Raw genomic sequence first — 17,170 nt, forward strand, 5'->3', positions numbered from 1 at the left:
GATCCTCGATAGCCACTGGCGTTTCGAGGAGCATTTCCGCTGCCTGGTCCCCCGGTTGGAGAGGATGGTTGCGGCTCTGGGCCGGATCCTGCCCAACCTGGGGGGCCCGGCGGGCCGAGTTCGTCGCATCTATGTGGCAATGGTCCAGTCGGTGGCCCTATACGGGGCCCCCGTCTGGGCGGACGACCTGGCTGCCTCCCGGCGCAGCATGACTATGCTGCGTCGGGTGCAGAGGCGCATGGCGCTCAGGGTCGTCCACGGGTATCGGACCATGTCACTTGGGGCGGCGACGGTTCTAGCGGGGATGCCGCCCATGGACCTGCTCGCGCGGTCGCACGCGGTGATGTACCGGCACCGCGTCGACCGTCGCGCGGGGGTGGGGGCGGTCCCGGGCGGGCAGGAACCTGCTTGGGGCGATTTGAAGCGCCAGGCCCGGCAGTCCGTGTTGCTCGCGTGGCAGGAGCGGCTGGCTCTGCCAACCGCGGGGCACCGGACTGTCGGGGCTGTTCGGCCACTCCTGAAGGAGTGGCTGGACAGAGGCCATGGCAGCCTCACCTACCGGCTGGCACAGGTATTTTCCGGGCATGGCAGCTTCGGAAGATACCTGTGCCGGATAGGGAAGGAGCCGACGGCGCGTTGCTGCCACTGCGACGCTGAGCAGGACACGGCGGATCATACCCTGGAGGTATGCCCCGCGTGGGAGGGGGAGCGCCGTGTCCTGGTCGGCGTCGTCGGGCGGGATGTCTCGCTGCCGGGCGTGGTGCGCGCCATGCTCGGCAGCGAGGAGAAGTGGAGGGCCGTGGCCTCCTTCTGCGAGAACGTAATGTTGCAGAAGGAGGCCGCGGGGAGGGAGCGCGAGCTTCAGCGGCGCGCTGAAGCTCGCGCTCGTGCGGTGGCCCGAGGTCGTCGCCCGGTCGCGAGGCGTCGCGGGCGGCCGCCTCGGCGTGGCGGATGACCTAGGCTGGGAGGGGGGTCCTGAGGGGACCCTCCTCCCGCCAGGCGGCGCCGGGTCGGACCGGTTGGGGGTAGGAGTGCCCCCCCTACCGGTCCGACGCAAGGGGAGGCACCCTCGGCGGTCTGGTGCGGCCATGAACGCCCGGCCGCCGAGGGGTGGAAACGGGGTCGCGGGCGGTTGCGAGTTGGGGCTCGCAGCCGCCACTAAACGCGGCCCCGGGACGGATAGCGGCGGGATGGAGTGGCCCCGTCCCGCCGCTATGAGGCAGTGTGTCTACTGGGGGGACCGATTGTCCCCCCGGGGGATGGGCGCGAAAGCGCGGGCACGGGGAGGATACCGGAAGAATGCTTCGAGCGATTCCCGGTATCCTCCCAAAGCGTGCCGAAGGGTCATCGTGGGGTTTTTAGTGGGTAGGTCCCGCGCCTGTCGTTGTACGGGCGCGAGGAATCCCACACACCCCTCCCACCTCTCCCCGAGGAGGTGGGAGGGAGTCTTTCGAAGATTTTCCCCACGACAAAAAAAAAAAAAAAAAAAGCAGTGAGGTAGTAAGCGAGCTGGGAACTAGTAAGGAAGCAGTATGCCAGTATGCAAGCATCAAGCTGGTAAGCAGGTAGTAAGCTAGAAAGGAAGCAGCTGGCTATTAAGAACGCAGTTAGCTATTAAGCAAGAAGTAAGCTAGTAAGCAACAAGCAAGATAGTAAGCAAGCAGGAAGCTAGTAAGGAAGCAGTTAGTCAGTAAGCAAGCTGTGAGCTTGTAAGCGAGCAGGGAGCTAGTAAGGAAGCAGGACGCTAGTAAGCGAGCAGGGAGCTAGTAAGGAAGCAGGACGCTCGTAAGCAAGCATTAAGCTAGAAAGCAAGCAGTAAGCTAATAAGCGAGCATGGACCTAGTAAGAGTGCAGCATCCTAGTAAACTTGCAGTAAACTATTAAGGAACCAGTAAGTTAGTAAGCAAGCGAGAGGTTAGTAAGGAAGCAGTATGCTAGAAAGCAAGCAGCAAGCTAGTAGGCAAGCAGTGAGCTAGTAAGAAAGCAGTATGCTAGTAAGCAAGCAGTAAGCTAGAAAGCAAGCAGCAAGGGAGTAAGCAAGCAGTAAGCTAGTAGGCAAGCAGAGAGTTAGTAAGAAAGCAGTATGCTTGTAAGCAAGCAGTAAGCTAGAAAGCAAGCAGCAAGCTAGTGAGCAAGCAGTATGCCAGTAAACAAGCATTAAGCTAGAAAGCAAACAGCATGCTACTAAGCAAGCAGCATGCCAGTAAACTAGCAGTAAGCTAATAACCAAGCAGTAAGCTAGTAAGCAAGTAGTGAGCAAATAAGCGAGCAGGGAGCACGTAAGGAAGCAGAATGCTCGCCAGCAAGCAGTAAGCTAGAATGCAAGCAGGAAACTAAAAAGCAAGCAGCAAGCTAGTAAGCAGGCAGGAAGCTTGTTAGGAAGCAGTAAGAGAGTAAGCTAGCTGTAAGCTAGAAAGCAAGCAGTAAGCTAGTAGGCAAGTAGTGACCTTGCAAGAACGCAGGATGCTAGTAAGCAAGCTGTAAGCCAGGAGGCGCGCAGTATGCTAGTATGCAAGCAGCATGCTAGTAGGGAACAAGTAACCTAGTAAGCAAGCAGCAGGCTAGTAAGGATGCAATTAATTAGTAAGAAAGCTGTATGCTAGTAAGCAAGCATCAAGCTAGTAAGCAAGCAGTAAGCTAGAAAGCAAGTAGCAGGCAAGTAAGAAAGCAGTTAGCTAGTAAGCAAGCAGTAATCTAATAAGCAAGCAGTGAGCCAGTATGCAAGCAGTTAGCTAGTAAGCAGGCGGTGCGCTTGTAAGCAAGCAGTGAGCTAGAAAGCGAGGACGAAGCTAGTAAGGATGCAGTATGATAGTAAGCAAGCAGTAAGCTAGTGAGCAAACAGTAAGGTAGTAAGCAAGCAGCAGGCTAGTAAGGATGCAATTAACTAGTAAGAATGCTGGATGCTAGTAAGCAATCAGTGAGCGAGTAAGCTTGCTGTCAGTTAGTAAGCAAGCAGTATGCTAGTAGGAAACATGTAAGCTCGTAAGCGGGCAGCAGGCTAGTAAGGAAGCAATTAACTATTAAGAAAGCTGTATGCTAGTAAGCAAGCAGTAAGCTGGTAAGAAAGCAGCAGGAGAGTAAGGAAGCAGTAAGCTAGAAAGGAAGCATCAGGCTAGTAAGAAAGCAGTTAGCTATTCCGCAAGCCATGAGCTAGCAAGTAAGCAGTGTGCTAGGAAGCGAGCAGGTAGCTGGGAGGAAGCATTATGCTAGTAAGCAAGCAATGAGCTAGAAAGCAGCCTGTAAGCTTGTAAGCAAGCAGTGGGCTAGTAAGCGTGGAGAAAGCTAGTAAGAAAGCAGTTAGCTAGTCAGCAAGCAGTAAACTAGTAAGCAAACTGTAAGCTAGTAAGCAACATGTATGCTAGTGAGCAAGCAGCAGGCTAGTATCGATGCAATTAGCTAGTAAGAGAGCAGTGTGCTAGTGAGGAAGCAGTATGCTAGAAAGCAAGCAGTATGCTAGTAGGCTACCAGTATTGTTAAAGTACTAAGGGACTTTAACGTGGGTCCGGATGAGGAAACTGTCAGGGAGAGAAATTGTTACAAGTTTTTCAATAAATTTTTTTATTACAAAAATATAAATGAACTCTTTATAAAATTTATAACAGAAAAACTAGAAACTAAAAAGGAATGATTGGAGGGTGGCTCGCTCTCTGGCCCCGTCTCCTCTTTTTTGTCTCCTTTTTTCTAATTTTCACTGCGGAGGCTTTCTGAAACAAAAGAATCCGCCTAATAAATACTTTTGCGGACAAGTGAACAATCGCGCGCTCGTCAACTGTTTCTCGCGCTCCAGCGACAGTCTAGTGTGCTTGGAGGGAAGTGCTTGCTGGCTATCTAGCGCTCTAGCTAGTGGACTGTATATTCTTCTCTTTCTGGTCGATGAGATACGTTTCCTACGATCTCACCGACGCGCACAACCGAGTAGACGAGCTTTTCTCCGTTCTACCGGGTTCGCTTCGCAATGCCACGGACGGGAAACCAAATGGAGGTTATAAGGCTCCAAGAGGCTATATCCCGCGAGCGCGCTCCAGTGCGGGTGGCGTTTCTACGCCCCCCACGCAAGAGGACGTCTTGTCCTGGTTCGGCTTCCTCGACGGCTGCTCCTCAGGAGCAACCTGCGGTATGCTCACGTGGTTGCCAATCCGGCGATTCCTTCATCAAAGGAACGCCCGGCAGCCAGCCGTGGCTACCTCGACGGAGGCTCCTATGTACCGTGGTACTGGCCGGTTCAGGACTCAATCCCCTGCAATTCCATCCACCCTACGTTCACAGCCCAGTGTGGTCGACTCACAGCTGGTAGTGGGTGTAGCGATGGAAGGAAGGCTCTTCGAACTCTTTGCTCCACCGTACGCTTAGGCTCTACTTATTGTCCCCTCACGACGGTATATTGGAGCGGGTTCTCCGACGCCCGATGCACGGGGAGCACCACGAAGTGATATCCTCCCTGAATATCTATCTTCCGGTTGCTCCTACGCCGTATAGCTCTAATCTGGTCGTTGAAACTTTCCACCCCACCGGTCGGTGTACTCTCAGTGGAACACAGGACGGGTGGTTCCAGTGGGGTTCGTACGACCTCTATGAACGGTGAACTACCACTAGGTGATACCAGTATGTCGATATCAGCCTTCCAGTAGCTCCAACCGGATAATTGGAAGAAGAATCAAGGCGATCCACACCGAATCTCGAAAGTCGCAGTCGCGTCCACGAACTGCAACGTTCAATCACAATCCTGCGTCTACGATCGCTTCACACTCGGCGTGCCTTGTGATCGCTGCAACGTCAGGCAGATTGTCCTTTTTCTGGGGAAAATCACAAGTCGCTATGACGAGATTTGCCAATAAATTGTTTGCCAGCAAACTGATCCTATTGCGAGGAGCGAGATAGACTTATTCTCCCCGGAGCTCGTAGGTAAATGGAAACGCGACCGTCACAGGGTCCGCTCTTGATCCCCGACGGCTCAAGAATGAACCGTGACGATCTGCAAGCAGCGACGGCCGCGGCCGACTCCTTCGCTCAAGCGCAGAACTGGGTAACTACGCCTCGCGATGCTGGGCCCGGGCTGCTACGCGCCGCGTTTCGTCTATCGATCTTTCTCCGATAGATCTCTTTTCTCTCTCTTTCTCAGCGCTAACAACACAATTCCTAGAATTTGTTCCAAAACTCGAGAATTTCAGTGAAGCTAGCTTGAAAAAACACGTAAATAGCCGCGGTATACTAATACGAACGATGGAAAATTTCCACGTCAGCACAACCCTCTAGCATTACGCGAATTCAATATAGATACGGGCATCGCGGCCGAGTTTCTGCGTCTCGGACTCACGCGATATTTAAACAAGTATGCTAGTAAGCAAGCAGTAAGCTAGTAAGCGAGGGGGATGCTAGTAAGGAAGCAGTACGCCAGTTAGCAAGCAGTAAGCTGGAAAGCAAGCAGTGAGTTAGTAAGCAAGCAGTAAGCTAGTAACCAAGCAGAAAGCTAGTAAGCAAGCAGTAAGCTAGTAAGCGAGTAGGGCGCTAGCAAGGAAGCAGTATGCTAGTAAGCAAGCAGTAAGCTAGTAAGCAACATGTATGCTTGTAAGCAAGCAGCAGGCTAGTATCAAAGCAATGACCTAGTAAGAGAGCAGTGTGCTAGTAAGGAAGCAGTAAGCTAGAGAGCAAGCAGCAATCTAATAAGCAAGCACTAAGCTAGAAAGCAAGCAGTAAGCTAGAGAGCAAGCAGCAGGCTAGCAAGAAAGCAGTTAGCTATTGAGCATGCAGTAAACTAGTAGAGTAGCACTAAGATATAAAGAAAGCATCAGGCTAGTAAGCAAGCAGTGAGCTAGTAAGCGAGGAAGAAGCTGGTAATGAAGCAGTATGGTAGTAAGCAAGAAGTGAGCTAGTAGGCAACAAGTTAGCTAGTAAGCAAGCAGCAAGCTTGTAGGCAAGCTGCAAGTTAGTAAGCAATCAGAGAGCTAGTAAGCGTGGACGAATCTAGTAAGCAAGAAGTAGGCTAGTAAGCGAGCAGTAAGCTAGTAACCATGCAGTAAGCCAGTAAGCAAGCAGCAGACTAGCAAGAAAGCAGTTTGCTATTGAACATGCAGTAAACTAGTAGAGTAGCACTAAGGTATAAAGAAAGCATCAGGCTAGTAAGCAAGCAGGGAGCTAGTAAGCAACCTCTAAGCTTGTGAGCTAGCAGTGAGTTGTTAACGATGCACATAGCTATTAAGGATGTAGTAAGCTAGTAAGCAAGCAGTAAGTTAGTAAGCAAGCAGTGAGCTAGTCAGCGTGCAGGTAGCTTTTAAGCAAGCGGTAAGCTTGTATGCAAGCAGTAGGCTGGCAAGCAAGCAGTGAGCTAGTAAGCGAGGAGCAGGCCAGTATGAAAGCAGTTATGTAGTAAGCAAGCAGTAAGCTAGTAAGGAGGCGCTAAGCTAGAAAGCAAGCAGCAGGCTAGTAAGCAAGCAGTAAGCGAGTAAGCTTGTAGTAAGCTAGTAAGCAAGCAGCTGGCTAGTAAGAAAGCAGTATGCCAGTAAGCGAGTAGTAGGCTAGTAAGCAAGCAGTAAGCTTGTAAGCAGGCAGTAAGCTGGTACGCAAGCAGTGTGCTAGTAAGCATCCTGTAAGTCAGTGAACAAGCAGCAAGCTGGTAACAAAGCAGTGAGGTAGTAAGAAAGCAGTATACTAGTAAGCAAGCATTAAGCTAGAATGCAATCAGCAAGCTAGTAAGCAAATAGTAAGCTGGTAAGCGGGCAGGGAGCTAGTAAGGGAGCAGAATACTAATAAGCAAGCAGTAAGCTAGTAAGCAAGCAGCTGGCTAGGAAGAATGCAGTATACTACTAAGCAAGCAGTAAGATAGTAAGCAGGCAGTAAGCTAGTAAGCAACCAGTAAGCTTGTAAGCAAGTTGAAAGCTAGTAAGCAGGCACTAAGCTTGTAAACAAGCAGTAAGCCAGTAGGCAACCAGTAAGCTAGTTAGGAGCCAGCAAGCTAGTATGCAACCCTCTGGGGCTGTGTCCGGCAATCGTTGGCCGCAGTACGGGGCGTAGCGACCCCGAGGTATCTGATGCTTATCACACCGTATGCCTCCTTGTGGTCGTCACAATGACCCATCCACAATTCCTTCTTTGGTTTTGTGAATGGTACGTGGCGGCAGGAGGAACGGGGGCCTTGGCTTAGCCGCCCGGGCCGCGAGTATCGCGACTCTATAAAATCGCCCTCGAATCTTAAGCTATGGTGCGCGGCGATGGGATGCATAGTTGGGGGAGAAGGCCCATTCCCAACCGACCACCTCCGGGGGCACCTGCCGAACCCCCGGAGTATTAGGCTTCCCTGGGTAAGGCGGCTCTGCCCGAGTGGACCTTTTTTCCGACCTACGCGTGAGAACTAAATGGATTTTCATAACAAATCGGGGTTGGGGCGGGTTATTGCGTGGAGGGAGGTCGAAGACGGCGTTGGGGCTAGGGTGACGGCGCTCGCGCCTCACTCAGCGCCTGGCTCAGCTTCGTGGAGGGCGGAGGAGGACAACGAGACTGCGTCAGTCTCATCCTTCTCCTCCGCCAGGAGCCACACAGGCTCTAAGAGGAAGCGGATGGGGCAGGCCGTCTTCGGAGTGGGTAGGGCAATGAGCCCAGTGGTAATGGTGAGTTGCCTCAGGGACGAGGTAACCGAGGAGATTTCCGAGGGGATATCCTCGTCTCTGAGGTGCGTGGAGAAGGTGGCCGGATCCTGCTCCTTTAAGGGGCAGAAGAGGGGCGGCGCAGAGGCCCTGAGAGAGGCTGCCCAAAAGATGAGAGAGGCGGCGCAGGAGCTGAGCGGACGGAACGCCCGTCTGCAGCTCCTGTTGGTGGAGGAGTGACGGGGGAGGAGGAGAGCAGAGGCGTGCTGGGAAGGCGCGGCCCTCCCTCCAATCCTCCCGCCACCTCCGCCGCGTGCCCTGGTGATGGTAAATAAGCGGGGTGCGGCGGCGGTGGTGCGAGGCTCTAGAGGCTCTTCCGCCCGCACTACGTCCGCGCAGAGTTCCCCATTCTCCTCAGAGGACGAACTTCTGAGGAAGATTGGGGAAATGATTGACCGGAAGCTGGTCGCCTCCGGGATGTGCTTCTCCCCGGTAGAGCGGTCAGCAGGAAGGCGGTGCCCCCAGACCAATACCGGTATAATCGGGGAGGGAGCAGGTGGGGGGAGCGAAGGCTTCGCCCACCGTGGTCCCTCCGGGGCCTCAGGTCGCGGCCTCCAAGGGGGCCAGCGTTCCTGCGGTCCTGGATCAGACGCCATCCATGGCACCGTCCCAAGGGGGGGGGGGTGTCCTGGAGCGAAGTGGTTGGGCGGAAGGCGAGGAGAGCGGCGAGGAAGGCCTCGCAGCCGCAACCTCCGCCCTCGCCGCACGCGGCCAAAGTAAAGGCCGCGAAGACGCGACCTGGGCGCCTCCCCAAAACGACAGCGGTGGCGCTGACCGTCGCGCAGAGTGGCGACCTGACCCTCGCGCAGAGTGGCGACCTGACCCTCGCGGCGGCGATGCAGCTCGCCAGGGAGAACATCTTCCTGGAGGAGCTTGGCATCGCTTCCGTGAGGGCGAAGAGGGCGGTGACCGGGGGTCACCTGCTGGAGATCCCCGGACCGGAGGGCGGGGAGATGGCGGACCGACTCGCACAGAGGCTCCGGGAGCAGCTGGGCGAGCGGGGTATCCGGGTCGCCAGTTCCACGAAGCGCACGGAGATGCGCGTTTGTGGGCTGGAAGATTCGGTCACAGCGCAGGAGGTGTCTCATGCTCTAGCGAGGGCGGGGTCGGTTACTGAACCGGGGATCGGAGCACACGTGCGTACGGCGATATGGGGGGTTCATCGTGGATGTTGGATTCGCGACCCCCAACGCCGTGCGCATGGTGTCGGGATGGCAGGTGGTTGGGGGGGGGGGGCAGAGACACTCTCGGACCACCGGTATATTCGGATGGAGGTCTGCCCCCGGATGTACATCCCGACACCACCGCCCGGATGGCGCCCCACCGCGCCGCTGGGCGCTCCGGCGCCTGGGAAAGGACGCCATGATGGCAGCTGATCTCGCTGCAACTTGGCCGCAGGGGGCGGCAGAGTTGCCGAGCATAGAGGAGGAGGTCGCCCGTCTCGGGGGATTAGTCGCAAATATTTGCAACGCGGCGATGCCCCGGGTCGGGCGGGCTTCTCCTCGCCAGGCGGTGTACTGGTGGTCGGCCGCGTCGTCTACGAAGAGACGATGGCGTGGTGCGAGCGAGGGTAGATGACCTGTATGAGTCATACTGTACGGCTCGGGTTTCTCTGCAGGTCGCCATCAAACGGGCCAAATCCCGGGCATGGAAGGAGCTCCTCGAGACCCTCGATGACGATCCTTGGGGGCGCCCGTATAAGGTGGTGCTAAATAAGCTCCGCCCGTGGACGCCCCCCGTCACAGAGGGTCTTGAACCCCGGCTGCTGGAGGACGTGGTCAATACTCTCTTTCCAATTGGGGCGGGAGGATCACGTCCTCCGGCGGCGTCGGCTGTCCCAATCGAGTGGGCGGCCGAGCTGGGGGTCACGCAGGGGAGCTGGCCACAGCCATCAAACGGCTCGAGGAGCGTAACACGGCCCCGGGGCTGGATGGTGTGCTTGGCCGGGTTTGGGTTTTGACCCAGGGCGCCCTTGGGGCCGACCTCAGGCGGTTGTTTGACCGATGCCTGAGGGATGGGCGATTCCCCCCTAGTTGGAAAGTGGCGAGGATGGTCCTCCTCCGGAAGGCGGGTAGGCCCGCAGAGTCTCCATGCGGGGTACCGGACCATCTGTCTCCTCGACGCGGTGGGCAAGCTCTACGAGCGCGTGATTGCAGCCCGCCTCGTTGAGTACCTGTCGCGGTGTGCTCCTGGTCTGGCCGACTGCTAGTACGGCTTCCGGGAGGGCCGATCGACGATCGACGCGATAGGTCACGTGAGGGCCCACTCGGAGTCGGCCGTCTCCCGGGGTGGGGTGGCTTTGGCAGTATCCCTGGATATTGCCAACGCCTTTAACACCCTTCCCTGGGAAGAGATAAGGAGGGGGCTCGAAGATCATCGGGGCCCTCCTTATCTCAGGGCAGTCATCGGGGATTATCTCCGTGGCAGGTGGATCGAGTATCCGGGTCGGGATGGAGATATGCGGAGGGAGGTGTACTGCGGCGTTCTGCAGGGATCGGCCCACAGGCCACTCCTGTGGAACGTCGCGTACGATATGTAGTTGCGGGCCGACCTCCCCGACGGCGTCAGCGCCGTGTGTTATGTAGATGACACACTGGTGCTGGCCGTCGGGGCTCAGTGGGGGAGGGCCAAGCGTCTCGCGGAGGAGGGGGCGCAGCGCGTCGTCGGTCGGATCAGCGGGATGGGGATGACGGTGGCGGTCCGTAAGACCGAGGTGATAGCTTTCCATTCACCTCGGCAGGATCCGCCACCCCCCCCTGATCCGTGTAAGTGAGGCTGATATCGAGGTGGAACCCCAGATGAGGTATCTGGGGCTGATCCTCGATAGCCACTTGCGCTTCGAGGAGCACTTCCGTTGCCTGGTTCCCCGGTTGGAGGGGATGGTCGCGGCTTTAGGTCGAATCCCACCCAACCTGGGAGGCCCGGCTGGCAGAGTGCGCCACTTCTATGTGGCAATGGTACAGTCGGTGGCCCTTTACGGGGCCGCCGTCTGGGCGGACAACCTGACGGCCTCCCGGCGCAGCATGACGATGCAGCGTCGTTTGCAGAGGCGGATGGCGTTGCGGGTCGGCCGCGGGTACCGGACAGTGTCGCATAAGGCGGTGACGGTTCTTGCGGGGATGCCGCCCATGGACCTCCTCGCGCGGTCGCACGCGGTGCTGTATTTGCACCGCGTCGACCGTCGCGCGGGGGTGGGAGCGGTCCCGGGAGCGCAGGAACCTGCTTGGGGCGATTTGAAGCGCCAAGCCCGGCAATTCGTGATGATCGCGAGGAAGGAGCGGTTGGCTCTGCCAACCGCGGGGCATCGGACAGTCGGGGCTGTTCGGCCACTCCTGAGTGAGTGGCTGGACAGAGGCCATGGAAGCCTCACTTACCGGATGGCACAGGTGTTCTCCGGGAATGGCAGCTTCGGGAGATACCTGTGCCGGATAGGGAAGAAGCCGACGGCGCGTTGCTGCCATTGTCACGCTGAGCAGGACACGGCTGAACACACCCTCGAGGTGTGCCCTGCGTGGGAGGGGGAGCGCCGTGTCCTGGTCGGCGTCAACGGGCGGGATGTCTCGCTGCCGGGCATGGTGCGCGCCATGCTCGGTAACGAGGGAAAGTGGAGGGCGGTGGCCTCCTTCTGCGAGAGCGTAATGTTGCAGAAGGAGGCCGCCGGTAGGGAACGCGAGCTTCAGCGGCGTGCTGAGGCTCGCGCACGTGTGGTGGCGGGAGGGCGTCGTCCGGGTGCCGGGAATCGTGGGCGGCCCCCGCCGCGTGGCGGATGACCCTAGCTGGGAGGGGGTTCCTGAAGGGATCCTCCTCCAGGCACGAGGCGCAGAGCCGGACCGGATGGGGGTGGAAGTGTCACCCCAAGTCCGGTCCACCTCATCGGGAAGCAACCTCGGTGGCATGGTGCGGCCACGAGCCACCAGCCGCCGAGGGGTAGAAATGGGGTCGCGGGCGGTTGCGAGTTGGGGCTCGCAACCGCCACTGAACGCGGCCCCGAGACGGATAGCGGTAGGACGGAGTGACCCCGTCCTGCCGCCATGAGATAGCGTGACGAGCCGGGGGGACACTTTTGTCCACCCGTGAATGGGCGTCCAGCGCAGGCACGGGGAGGATAACGGAAGTATGCTTCGAGCGATTCCCGGTATCCACCCAAGTCGTGCTGAAGGGTCACCGTGGGGGTTTCAGTGGGTAGGTTCCGCGCCCGTCATTCCATCGGCGCGGGGAATCCCACACACCCCTCCCGCCCGTCCCCAAAGAGGTGGAAGGGAGTCTTACGAAGATTTTACCAACGAAAGAAAAAAAGAAAAGCTAGTATGCAAGGAGTAAGCTAGTAAGCGACGAGGAAGCTAGTACGGAAGCAGTATGCTAGTAAGCGTGCAGTAATCTAGAAAGCAAGCAGCTGGCTAGCAAGACAGTCGCTAGCTATTACCCATGCAGTAAACAAGTAAGCAAGCCGTAAGCTAGTATGCAACCAGTAAGCTAGTAAAGAGGCAGTAAGCTGGTAAGGTAGCAGTTAGCTAGTAAGGAAGTAGTAAGCTAGTTAGCAAGCAGTGAGCTAGTAAGCGAACAGGAAGCTGGTAAGGCAGCAGTATCCTAGTAAGCAAGCAGGTAACTAGTAAAGAAGTAGTAAGTTAGTAAGCAAGCAGTCAGCAAGTAAGTGAGCAGGAAGCTGGTAAGCAAGCAGGTCGCTAGTAAGGAAGTAGTAAGCTAGTTAGCAAGTAGTAAGTTAGTAATCAAGAAGTGAGCTAGTAAGCGAGCAGTAATCTAGCAAGCAAGCAGTGAGCTTGTAAGCAAGCAGGAAGCTGGTAAGGAAGCACTAAGTTAGAAAGCAAGCAGGAGGCTACTAAGCAAGCAATAGGAAAGTAAGCTAGCAGTAAGCTAGTGAGCAACGAGTAAGCAAGCAAGCAGGCATTAAGCTGGTAAGAAAGCAATTAGCTAGTAAGCAAGTAGTGTGCCAGTAAGCAAGCAGTGAGATAGTAGCAAAGCAGTAAGTTAGGAAGAAAGCAGCAATGTAGTAGAGAAGGAACGCAAGCAGCAGGGTAGTAAGAAAGCAGTTGTCTAATAAGCTAACAGTAGGCTAGTAAGCAAGCAGTGAGCTAGTAAGCAAGCAGGAATTTAGAAAGCAAGGAGCAGTCTTGTAGGGAGGCAGTTATCCAGTAAGCTAGTAAGCAACAAGTAAGCTAGTAGCAAGCAGTAAGTTACTAAGCAAGCAGTGAGCTAGTAAGCGAGGAGAAAGCTAGTAAGGATGCAAGTAAGTAAGCTAGCACAGTAAGCTAGTGTGCAAGCAGCAGGCTAGTAAGAAAGCAGTTAGCTAGTAAGAAAGCAATAGGCTAATGAGCAAGCAGCACGCTAGTAAGCTAGCAGTATGCAAGTAAGCAAGCTGTAAGCTAGTAAGCAACCTGCTAGAGTGAATGCATATAGTAAGTAATAAAGCAGCAATCTAGTAAGCACGCAGTAATGAGGTAAGCAAGCAGTAAGGTAGCAAGCAAGTAGTAAGCTAGTATACATGCAGTGAGATAGTAAGCGTGCAGGGAGCTAGTAAACGTACAGGAAGCTACTGAGGAAGCAATATTCTAGTAAACACCAGTAAGCTAGTAGGCAAGTTGTAAGCTAGAAGGAAGCAGTAAGCTTGTGAGCAAGCAGTAATCTTGTAAGCAAACAGTGAGCTAGTAAGCATGCAGTATGCTAGTAAGCATGCAGTGAGCTAGTAAACGAGCAGGAAGGTAGTAAGGAAGCAATATTCTAGTAAGCATCCAGTACGTTTGTAAGCAAGTAGTGAGCTAGTAAGCAGGCAGTAAGCTTGTAAGCAAGCAGTAACATAGTTAACAAGCAGTGAGATAATAAGAAAGCAATTAGCTAGTAAGCAAGTAGCATGCTAATAAGCAAGCTGTAAGATATGCTAGTAAGCAACCAGTATGTTAAAGTACTAAGGGACTTTAACGTGGGTCCGGATGAGGAAACAGACAGGGAGAGAAATTGTTACAAGTTTTTCAATAACGTTTTTATTTTACAAAAATAGAACTAAACTTTTCACAACATTAGAACAAAAAAAACTAGAAACTAAAAGAAAAAACTGACGACGGCTCCTATTGCGGCCTCGTCTCCTCTTTCTTTGTCTCCTGTTTAATTTTCTACTGCGGAGGCTTTCTGAAACAAAAGAATCCGCCTAATAAATACATTTGCGGACAAGTCAACAATCGCGCGCTCGTCAGCTGTTTCTCGCGCTCCAGCGACAGTCTGGTGTGCTTGGAGGGGAGAGCTGGCTGGCTATCTAGCGCTCTAGCTAGTGGACTGTATATTCTTCTCTTTCTGGTCGATGAGATTCGTTTTCTACGATCTCACCGACGCGCACAACCGGGTAGACGAGCTTTTCTCCGTTCTACCGGGTTCTCTTTGCAATGCCACGGACGGGAAACCAAATGGAGGTTGTAAGGCTCCAAGAAGCTATATCCCGCGAGCACGCTCCCCATGCGGGTGGCGTTTCTACACCACCCACGCAACAGGACGTCTTGTCCTGGTTCGGCTCCCTCGTCAGCTGCTCCCCAGGAGCGACCTACGGTATGCACACGTGGTTGCCAAGCCGGCGATTCCTTCATCAAAGGAACGCCCGGCAGCCAGCCGTGGCTACCTCGACGGAGGCTCCTGTCCCGAGGAACTGGCCTGCGGCTCACCGGTTCAGGACTCAATCCCCTGCAATTCCAACCACCCTACGTTCACAGCCCAGTGTGTTCGACTCACAGCTGGTAGTGACAGGTGGGTGTAGCGATGGAAGGAAGGCTCTTCGAACCCTTTGCTCCACCGTACGCTTAGGCTCTACTTATTGTCCCCTCACGACGGTATATTGCAGCGGGTTTTCCGACGCCCGATGCACGGAGACCACCACGAAGTGATATTCCTTCTGAATATCTATCTTCCGGTTGCTCCTACGCCGTATAGCTCTAATCTTGGTCGGTGAAACTTTCCACCCCACCGGTCGGTGTACTCTCAATGGTACACAGGACGGGTGATTCCAGTGGGTTTCGTATGACCTTTAGAAACGGTGAACTACCACTAGGTGATACCTGTATGTCGGTATCAGCCCTCCAGTAGCTCTAATCGGATAATTGGAAGAAGACTCAAGGCGATCCACACCGAATCTCCAACGTCGCAGTCGCATCCACGAACTGCAACGTTCAATCACAATCCTGCGTCTACGATCGCTTCACACTCGGCGTGCCTTGCGATCGCTCCAACGTCAGGCAGATTGTCCGTTTTCTGGGGAAAATCTCAAGTCGCTATGACGAGATTTTCCAATAAACTATTTGTCCGCAAACTGATTCTATTACGAGGAGCGAGATCGACTCATCCTCCTCGGAGCTCGTAGGGAAATGGGAACGCGACCGTCACAAGGTCCGCTCTCGATCGCCGACGGCTCAAGAATGAACCGTGACGATCTGCAAGCTACGCCTCGCGTTGCTGGGCCCGGGCTGCTACGCGCCGCGTGGCCACGGCGCGGCGCTGCCGCGTTTCGTCTATTGATCTTTTTCCGATACATCTCTTTTCTCTCTTTTTCTCTGCGCTAACAACACATTCCTAGAATTTGCTCCAAGCCTCGAGAATTTCAGGGAAGCTAGCTTTTTTTTTTTTTTTTTTTTTTTTTTGTCGTGGGGAAAATCTTCGAAAGACTCCCTCCCACCTCCTTGGGGAGAGGTGGGAGGGGTGTGTGGGATTCCCCGCGCCCGTACAACGACAGGCGCGGGACCTACCCACTAAAAACCCCACGGTGACCCTTCGGCACGCTTTGGGAGGATACCGGGAATCGCTCGAAGCATTCTTCCGGTATCCTTCCCGTGCCCGCGCTTTCGCGCCCATCCCCCGGGGGGACAATCGGTCCCCCCAGTAGACACACTGCCTCATAGCGGCGGGACGGGGCCACTCCATCCCGCCGCTATCCGTCCCGGGGCCGCGTTTAGTGGCGGCTGCGAGCCCCAACTCGCAACCGCCCGCGACCCCGTTTCCACCCCTCGGCGGCCGGGCGTTCATGGCCGCACCAGACCGCCGAGGGTGCCTCCCCTTGCGTCGGACCGGTAGGGGGAGGCACTCCTACCCCCAACCGGTCCGACCCGGCGCCGCCTGGCGGGAGGAGGGTCCCCTCAGGACCCCCCTCCCAGCCTAGGTCATCCGCCACGCCGAGGCGGCCGCCCGCGACGCCTCGCGACCGGGCGACGACCTCGGGCCACCGCACGAGCGCGAGCTTCAGCGCGCCGCTGAAGCTCGCGCTCCCTCCCTGCGGCCTCCTTCTGCAACATTACGTTCTCGCAGAAGGAGGCCACGGCCCTCCACTTCTCCTCGCTGCCGAGCATGGCGCGCACCACGCCAGGCAGCGAGACATCCCGCCCGACGACGCCGACCAGGACACGGCGCTCCCCCTCCCACGCGGGGCATACCTCCAGGGTATGATCCGCCGTGTCCTGCTCAGCGTCGCAGTGGCAGCAACGCGCCGTCGGCTCCTTCCCTATCCGGCACAGGTATCTTCCGAAGCTGCCATGCCCGGAAAATACCTGTGCCAGCCGGTAGGTGAGGCTGCCATGGCCTCTGTCCAGCCACTCCTTCAGGAGTGGCCGAACAGCCCCGACAGTCCGGTGCCCCGCGGTTGGCAGAGCCAGCCGCTCCTGCCACGCGAGCAACACGGACTGCCGGGCCTGGCGCTTCAAATCGCCCCAAGCAGGTTCCTGCCCGCCCGGGACCGCCCCCACCCCCGCGCGACGGTACATCACCGCGTGCGACCGCGCGAGCAGGTCCATGGGCGGCATCCCCGCTAGAACCGTCGCCGCCTCATGTGACATGGTCCGATACCCGCGGACGACCCTGAGCGCCATGCGCCTCTGCACCCGACGCAGCATAGTCATGCTGCGCCGGGAGGCAGCCAGGTCGTCCGCCCAGACGGGGGCCCCGTATAGGGCCACCGACTGGACCATTGCCACATAGAGGCGACGAACTCGGCCCGCCGGGCCCCCCAGGTTGGGCAGGATCCGGCCCAGAGCCGCAACCATCCTTTCCAACCGGGGGACCAGGCAGCGGAAATGCTTCTCGAAACGCCAGTGGCTATCGAGGATCAGCCCTCGCATACCGGCCCATTTGTCTCCTCGACGAGGTGGGCAAGCTCTTCGAGCGGGTGATTGCTGCCCGCCTCGTCGAGCACCTGTCGCGGGGTGATCCTGGTCTGGCCGACTGCCAGTTCGGTTTCCGGGGGGGCCGATCGACTATCGACGCGATAGGTCGTGTGAGGGCCCTCTCGGAGGCGGCCGTCTCCCGGGGAGGGGTGGCATTGGCAATATCCTTGGATATTGCCAATGCCTTTAACACCCTCCCCTGGGAAGAGATAAGGAGGGGGCTCGAATATCATCGAGTCCCCCCTTGTCTCAGGGCGGTCGTCGGGGATTATCTCCGCGGCAGGTGGATCGAGTATCCGGGCCGGGATGGTGATATGCGGAGGGAGGTGTACTGCGGTGTTCCGCAGGGGTCGGTCCTCGGGCCACTCCTGTGGAACATCGCGTACG

Source organism: Colletes latitarsis, chromosome 14 (assembly GCF_051014445.1).
Source record: "Colletes latitarsis isolate SP2378_abdomen chromosome 14, iyColLati1, whole genome shotgun sequence".
Classification (NCBI taxonomy): Eukaryota; Metazoa; Arthropoda; class Insecta; order Hymenoptera; family Colletidae; genus Colletes; species Colletes latitarsis.